We start from the raw sequence: 7,500 nt of genomic DNA, 5'->3' as shown, positions 1-7,500 counted from the left end.
CGGGACCGGCCGCCGCGAGCGACGACCGGCCCCACTGTGCCGCCGACGGCCGAGTATAGGCACGACGCTCCAGCGCCATCCATTTTCAGAGCTAGTTGCTTCGGCAGGTGAGTTGTTACACACTCCTTAGCGGATTCCGACTTCCATGGCCACCGTCCTGCTGTCATCAGCAACCAACGCCTTTCATGGTCTCTGAATACGCGTCGATTTCGGCGCCTTAACTCGGCGTTCGGTTCATCCCGCAGCGCCAGTTCTGCTTACCAAAAATGGCCCACTAAGCGCCTAGGGTTCCGTCGCCGGCTTCGCACGCGGTTCACGCGGTGTACCAGGTAAAGCCGGCGATCTCACCCATTTATAGTTTGAGAATAGGTTGAGGTCGTTTCGGCCCCAATGTCCTCTAATCATTCGCTTTACCGTATGAGACATCCTCCGTGTTACGAGCGGGTTGTTACCGCGCCGTACAGCGCGGAGTCCCACCGGCGTCCGTACGCCCGCGAACGGGCGGGACACATCGGCGCCAGCTATCCTGAGGGAAACTTCGGATGGAACCAGCTACTAGATGGTTCGATTAGTCTTTCGCCCCTATACCCAGCTCAGACGATCGATTTGCACGTCAGAATCGCTGCGGACCTCCATCAGGGTTTCCCCTGACTTCATCCTGGCCAGGCATAGTTCACCATCTTTCGGGTACCAACGTGTGCGCTAAGGGTGCGCCCCCGGACGGCCGGAGCCGACCTGGCGGAGACGCCCCCGGACTGCGGACCAGCGCGACTTTGAACGCCGGTGGGTTCGGTCGCTAGGCCATCGTCCGCACCGTAAACGGTTCACTTTCATTGCGCCAAACGTGGTTTTTCGTGAGATCACCGTTGACTCGCGCACACGTTAGACTCCTTGGTCCGTGTTTCAAGACGGGTCGGAAAGTAGCCCGAAACTCGTCGCCGACCGACGGGACCCCGCCTGCGACGGGGCCGCGTCGACGGTTCATGCCGTCGGGCGAGCCGACCAGGAGCACCGGGGTTCGGCGCGAACGGTCACGCCGAGGCGCGACCGCCGCGACGAACCGCCACCCGGGCCCTTCGGCCGGCGCCCAACGAGTCGCGACGTCCGCTGACCGAGCGAAAGATCCGGCCGGCGGTGAGACCACCGACCGTGAATTCGCCCGGCGGGGACTCGCGGGCTCTGTCCGTTTACACCCGAACGGTTTCACGTTCTTATGAACTCTCTCTTCAAAGTTCTTTTCAACTTTCCCTCACGGTACTTGTCCACTATCGGTCTCGTGGCCGTATTTAGCCTTAGATGGAGTTTACCACCCGCTTCGGGCTGCACTCTCAAGCAACCCGACTCGAAGGCGCGGTCCGATCCCGGAACGCTGTGACGGCCTCTACTGGCCTGGCACCATCTGCGGGCCATGGCCCCGTTCAAGGGAGACTTGGACCGTCACGTGCGCCCCGGCAACGAGGCCGGCCCGTACGCCACAACTCCCATACGTGCCGCGACACAAAAGTGCGCGGCGGGATTCGGCGATGGGCTTTTCCCTGTTCGCTCGCCGCTACTGGGGGAATCACGGTTGTTTTCTTTTCCTCCGCTTATTAATATGCTTAAATCCGGCGGGTAGTCCCGCCTGATCTGAGGTCGGAACAAGTGTGTGGTACGTGTGGTGGTGGTAACTGGTGCGCGGGTCCGCGCTCCGTCCGCGCGGCGACGGTCCGCGTCCGCTTCTCGGTTGCCGGAGAGGTGGCGTCTCGAGGACGACTCTCAGCCGACCCGGCCGCGCTCTCGCGCGGCGGGCGGACGGGGACGTGCCGTTCGACGGCGCGAGAACCCGTGACTGTTTGCCGTCACAACTTGGGCGGACGACCGGGGGCAGCCGCGAGCGGTAGCCCGCGTTTTCCCCGGTCGAGCCGCCAAACTCGCGCGGGCGCGGCGTGCGGCCGACGGGCGCGCGGGCGCCGGTCCCCGTGAGGACCGGACGCGGCGCGCGCGCTCCGCCGGACGCCTGCCGTGCCGGCGCATCGGTCTGGCCGAGTATCCGGTATACGACCCTCAGACAGGCGTGGCCCGGGACCCGCGGGTCACCGAGGCCGCAATGTGCGTTCGACTGGTCGATGTTCGTATAACCTGCGGATTACACGACGACGCGCAGATAGCTGCGGTCTTCATCGATCCACGAGCCAAGTGATCCGCCGTTCGGGGTCGGGTGTTTGTTTTTTTTTTTTCGTTTACACAATCGTCTTCCGACGACGGTAACCATCTTTCGGTCGACTCTCGGTCGGGGGTCGCGGCGCGCGGGCGGTCGGCGGACGACAACCGTGCGCGGTTGTCGCGCGCGAGCGCACGCGGCCACGGGGTCGGATTAGGCGCGCGCGAGACCGGCAAGCGAGTCGCCGGCGCCGCGGGCCCGTCTCTAATGATCCTTCCGCAGGTTCACCTACGGAAACCTTGTTACGACTTTTACTTCCTCTAAACGGCCGAGTTCGGTCATCTTCCCGGTCGCGCGACGACCCAGCCCCCGAGGGGGCCGAATAACGCGCGTCCAGTCCGAAGACCTCACTGCGGTCGTTCAATCGGTAGTAGCGACGGGCGGTGTGTACAAAGGGCAGGGACGTAATCAACGCGAGCTGATGACTCGCGCTTACTGGGAATTCCTCGTTCACGTGGAAAAATTGCAAGCCACGATCCCTAAGCACGAAGGAGGTTCAGCGGGTTACCCGGAAGCCTGTCGGCCCAGGAATGTTAACACACGCTGATTCCTTCAGTGTAGCGCGCGTGCGGCCCAGAACATCTAAGGGCATCACAGACCTGTTATCGCTCAGTCTCGTGCGGCTATTTTCGTCCGCCGCCTGTCCCTCTAAGAAGAGTTTAAGCTCCTGGGAGCCGGCGGTAGCCCTAGTAACGTATCGTGATCCGCCGGCGACGGCCGCGAACGCGGCGCGCTTCACCGCGGAGCCCAGCGCACGACTGACGCACGGCGACCGGAGGTTGCCCCCCGACCCCCGCACGCCCGCCGCACGCCGGGACGCGGATGGCGCGGCCGCGCCCGACGACCGCCGTGGACGACGGGCGAACGCGTTCGGGGATACCGGGCCGAGCCGACGGGAACGCGAACGCAGACGGCCGAAACCGCCGGCGCCGCGCCCACGCCGACCCGGGTTTACCCGCCTAGTTAGCAGGACAGAGTCTCGTTCGTTATCGGAATTAACCAGACAGATCGCTCCACCAACTAAGAACGGCCATGCACCACCACCCACCGAATCAAGAAAGAGCTCTCAATCTGTCAATCTTTCCGGTGTCCGGGCCTGGTGAGGTTTCCCGTGTTGAGTCAAATTAAGCCGCAGGCTCCACTCCTGGTGGTGCCCTTCCGTCAATTCCTTTAAGTTTCAACTTTGCAATCATACTTCCCCCGGAACCGAAAAGCTTCGGTTTCCCGGAAGCTGCCCGCCGGGTCGTTAATGAAACGCCGGCGGATCGCTAGCTGGCATCGTTTACAGTTAGAACTAGGGCGGTATCTGATCGCCTTCGAACCTCTAACTTTCGTTCTTGATCATACGAGAACGTACTTGGCAAATGCTTTCGCGTCAGTTCGTCTCGAGACGATCCAAGAATTTCACCTCTAACGTCTCGGTACGAATGCCCCCGCCCGTCTCTGTTGATCATTACCTCCGGTCCCGAAAACCGGCCCGGCGGGACGCGCGGGCGACTGGCGCCCGCGGCCCGGCGGCCCGCGCACGGAAACGCCCCGGAAGGCGGTTTCGCGCGCCCGCGAAGGGCGGAGATGCGCGGGACCGAGGTCTTGTTCCATTATTCCATGCGACCAGTATTCAGGGCCTTTTGACGAGACGGCCGTGAAGCCGCCCCGCCAGATTTGAGCCTGCTTTGAGCACTCTAATTTGTTCAAAGTAAACGTGTCGGCCCGCCGACGGCACTCGGTGAAGAGCACCGCGCAGCAAGATTGGAGTAGGCGGCCGCCGTCGTCGAACCCCGACGGCCGCGCGACGCGTGGCCGCGCGGCGCGCCGGGAGCACGAGACACGTGTCCGCCTGCCGACAATACGTCCGGCCGACGTGCCGGTAACTAACACCCCGAGACGGCTGACGAGCGCGACGGCGACCGCGCCGACGGGACACGTGGTCCCGCGGCACGGCCGGCCGCGACACGCCGGACCGCCAGGGTGGTCCGGCACCGCCCAGACACAGATCCGACTACGAGCTTTTTAACCGCAACAACTTTAATATACGCTATTGGAGCTGGAATTACCGCGGCTGCTGGCACCAGACTTGCCCTCCAATTGATCCTCGTTTAAAGGTTTTAAAGTGTTCTCATTCCGATTACGGGGCCTCGGATGAGTCCCGTATCGTTATTTTTCGTCACTACCTCCCCGTTCCGGGAGTGGGTAATTTGCGCGCCTGCTGCCTTCCTTGGATGTGGTAGCCGTTTCTCAGGCTCCCTCTCCGGAATCGAACCCTGATTCCCCGTTACCCGTTACCACCACGGTAGGCATGGAACCTACCGTCGACAGTTGATAAGGCAGACATTTGAAAGATGCGTCGCCGGTACGGAGACCGTGCGATCAGCTCGAAGTTATTCAGAGTCACCAGGTCTTTGCGCGGGCCGCGATCGGGACGCGCACGAAGCGCGCCGCGACGGGCCGGTTTTGATCTAATAAAAGCGTTCCTCCCGCGCGCGACGCCCGAGAGCGCCGCGACGGTCGGAACTCTGTCGGCATGTATTAGCTCTAGAATTACCACAGTTATCCAAGTAACTTGGGTACGATCTAAGGAACCACAACTGATTTAATGAGCCTTTCGCGGTTTCACCTTAATGCGGCTTGCACTGAGACATGCATGGCTTAATCTTTGAGACAAGCATATGACTACTGGCAGGATCAACCAGGGATCTCGGGTTTACTGCTACCGCGCCCCGCGACCGCCACGCGCGTGGCGGCCTGGGACGCGTGCGTCCGAGCGCCGGTCCGACGCCCCGCGGAAGGGGGCGGCGAGCCGACGCCGAGGGCGATCGCGTGGCCGGGACCGCTGTGGGTCACGGCCGCGCGACCGACCGCGGTTCAACAACAACAAAATGTGTGTGTGGTGTGGTCGGCACACGGAGTGCGACACGTTGACGAGACGGACCGGGTGACGGTCGACCGCCGGGTTCGGGTGACGGTGTGTGCACGGGTCCCCGGCGAGCGTACCGAGACCGGCTCTCGCCCGATTCGTAACGGCCCCCAGCCGAGATCGAGGGGGAAGCCGGGACGCGACGCGAAGTCCGCCGTCCCGTGGCTTCGCCCCGGCGACCGCCGGGCGCGGCGACGATGGCCGGCCGCGGCGGGAATGTTCTGGCGTCGAGTGTTCGTGACACGCGGAACGGTAACGGGAGTCGTCATCGGTGTGGATTGGCGCGCGCCGCGCAAACACCGGCTGGTGGACGCGCGGCGCCGGTTGAGTTTCGCCACTCGGATTGCGAGATGGGTCGGCGGCCGAAACGCGGACGCGTGTCACCTTCCGCCGGCTCTCACCGGACCGGCCACTCAACCGACGGTGTCCCGCGTACGTGGACGACCGTCAGTTGGCGGCGACCGGTGGGCGCCGCGAGGTGTACGCGCCGTCTTCGGCGTCGCCCGTGGCTTTGCTGTTGTGGTGTTCGTGATCGGCGGCCGGCCGTCGACTGCAACGCCGACGACCGAACCGCTCACAAATTTACAAAATCCCGGGTTTTTCCACCTTAATGGCGTAGCGTCGTTCGTGTAACAGTGGACGCGCGCCCGTGGACTACCGCAATCCGCGCCCGTATCGGATCCCCCCGCCCGAACACTAATACCCCCGCCACAATCGCATTTCGCCTAACGTTGTTACAAGTCGTCGACCACCGTACGCACGCCGCTTGGCGGCACGGCACGAAAAAAAGTGGCGGGACGCAAATCTAGCCGGCCGACCACCTACGACACCGACCACCGGGCGCGCGGATTGGGACAGTGATAATACATTTCGTCTAACCGACCACCCGTAATGGCGTAGCGTCGCTCGTGCAACAGTGGACGCGCGCCCGTCAACTACCGCAATCGGCGCGCGTATCGGTTCCCCCCACCCGAACACTAATACCCCCGCCGCAATCGCACAATCGAAAAATATTTAAAAATCGCATCACGTCCGTCGGACCTACTATTCCTGATAGTATTCGGTGCGCCCGACGAGATCACCTCTTTGGTTCGTCCACCGAACACCGACCGATAACGAGTTATTGGGTTTGGAAAAAATCGCGATCCAAAAACTCCGGTTTCGAAACCCCGTGCAACGTCGACGTCCGGGCAGCCCGCATGCGACCTACCCCGGCTCGACGGACCACCGTGGACGGTCGACTGGAAAATAAAACGTGTTCATCGTAAACGACGTTAGGACGCGCGTAACAGTGCTACGTAATTTTTTTTCACCCGACCACCCGACATGAACAAATCTTCTCCCGTCCCACCGACCGCGGTCTACCCGGGCCACCCGAGCGCATTTCGTCTAACCGACCACCCGTGACGTTGTTACAAGTCGTCGACCACCGTACGCACGCCGCTTGGCGGCACGGCACGAAAAAAAATGGCGGGACGCAAATCTAGCCGGCCGCCATGCGGTCCCGAGTAGCAGTACCGGCCGACCGCCTACGACACCGACCACCGGGCGCGCGGATTGGGACAGTGATAATACATTTCGTCTAACCGACCACCCGTAATGGCGTAGCGTCGCTCGTGCAACAGTGGACGCGCGCCCGTCAACTACCGCAATCGGCGCGCGTATCGGTTCCCCCCACCCGAACACTAATACCCCCGCCACAATCGCACAATCGAAAAATATTTAAAAATCGCATCACGTCCGTCGGACCTACTATTCCTGATAGTATTCGGTGCGCCCGACGAGATCACCTCTTTGGTTCGTCCACCGAAAACCGACCGTTAACGAGTTATTGGGTTTGGAAAAAATCGCGATCCAAAAACTCCGGTTTCGAAACCCCGTGCAACGTCGACGTCCGGGCTGCCCGCATGCGACCTACCCCGGCTCGACGGACCACCGTGGACGGTCGACTGGAAAATAATACGTGTTCATCGTAAACGACGTTAGGACGCGCGTAACAGTGCTACGTAATTTTTTTTCACCCGACCACCCACCCGACATGAACAAATCTTCTCCCGTCCCACCGACCGCGGTCTACCCGGGCAACCCCGAGCGCATTTCGTCTAACCGACCACCCGTGACGTTGTTGCAAGTCGTCGACCACCGTACGCACCCGCGTAAATCGAACGCTGCACGCCGCGTGGCTGCACGGCACGAAAAAAAATGGCGCCGCCTGCGCGGGCGGGACGCAAGCCGCGTCCCGCTAGCCGGCCGCCAGGCGGTCCCGCGTAGCAGTGCGGCCGACCACCGGGCGCGCGCGGATTGGGACAGTGATAATACAACATGCACACTGTCCTTATTACCTTCTGGTAGATGAGGACAGTGCACTGTCCCTATCGTCCCCGAT

General features: G+C 62.1%; 3 non-coding genes across 3 annotated transcripts in view; all 3 read right to left on the bottom strand.

Moving 5' to 3' along the window:
* The window catches only part of LOC149053939 (large subunit ribosomal RNA), a 4,199-nt gene extending 2,564 nt beyond the window's left edge, over positions 1 to 1,635 (bottom strand). The window contains exon 1 of the ribosomal RNA XR_016192433.1: positions 1 to 1,635. This exon is cut by the window's left edge and continues 2,564 nt beyond it. This is a non-coding gene — a ribosomal RNA (large subunit ribosomal RNA).
* Positions 1,636 to 2,037: 402 nt separating this feature from the next.
* LOC149053938 (5.8S ribosomal RNA) lies at positions 2,038 to 2,195 on the bottom strand. Its single transcript, XR_016192437.1, has one exon. It is a non-coding gene; the product is annotated as a 5.8S ribosomal RNA (ribosomal RNA).
* A 210-nt stretch (positions 2,196 to 2,405) lies between these two features.
* LOC149053937 (small subunit ribosomal RNA) lies at positions 2,406 to 4,893 on the bottom strand. Its single transcript, XR_016192427.1, has one exon. It is a non-coding gene; the product is annotated as a small subunit ribosomal RNA (ribosomal RNA).
* Between the last annotated feature and the right edge of the window lie 2,607 nt (positions 4,894 to 7,500).

This window comes from Diuraphis noxia, unplaced genomic scaffold (assembly GCF_037042655.1).
Source record: "Diuraphis noxia isolate RWA-SAM2 unplaced genomic scaffold, SU_Dnox_SAM2 contig0020, whole genome shotgun sequence".
Classification (NCBI taxonomy): Eukaryota; Metazoa; Arthropoda; class Insecta; order Hemiptera; family Aphididae; genus Diuraphis; species Diuraphis noxia.
Note: the sequence above shows the minus strand (reverse complement) of the source record. Positions and strands in the feature narration are given on the sequence as shown.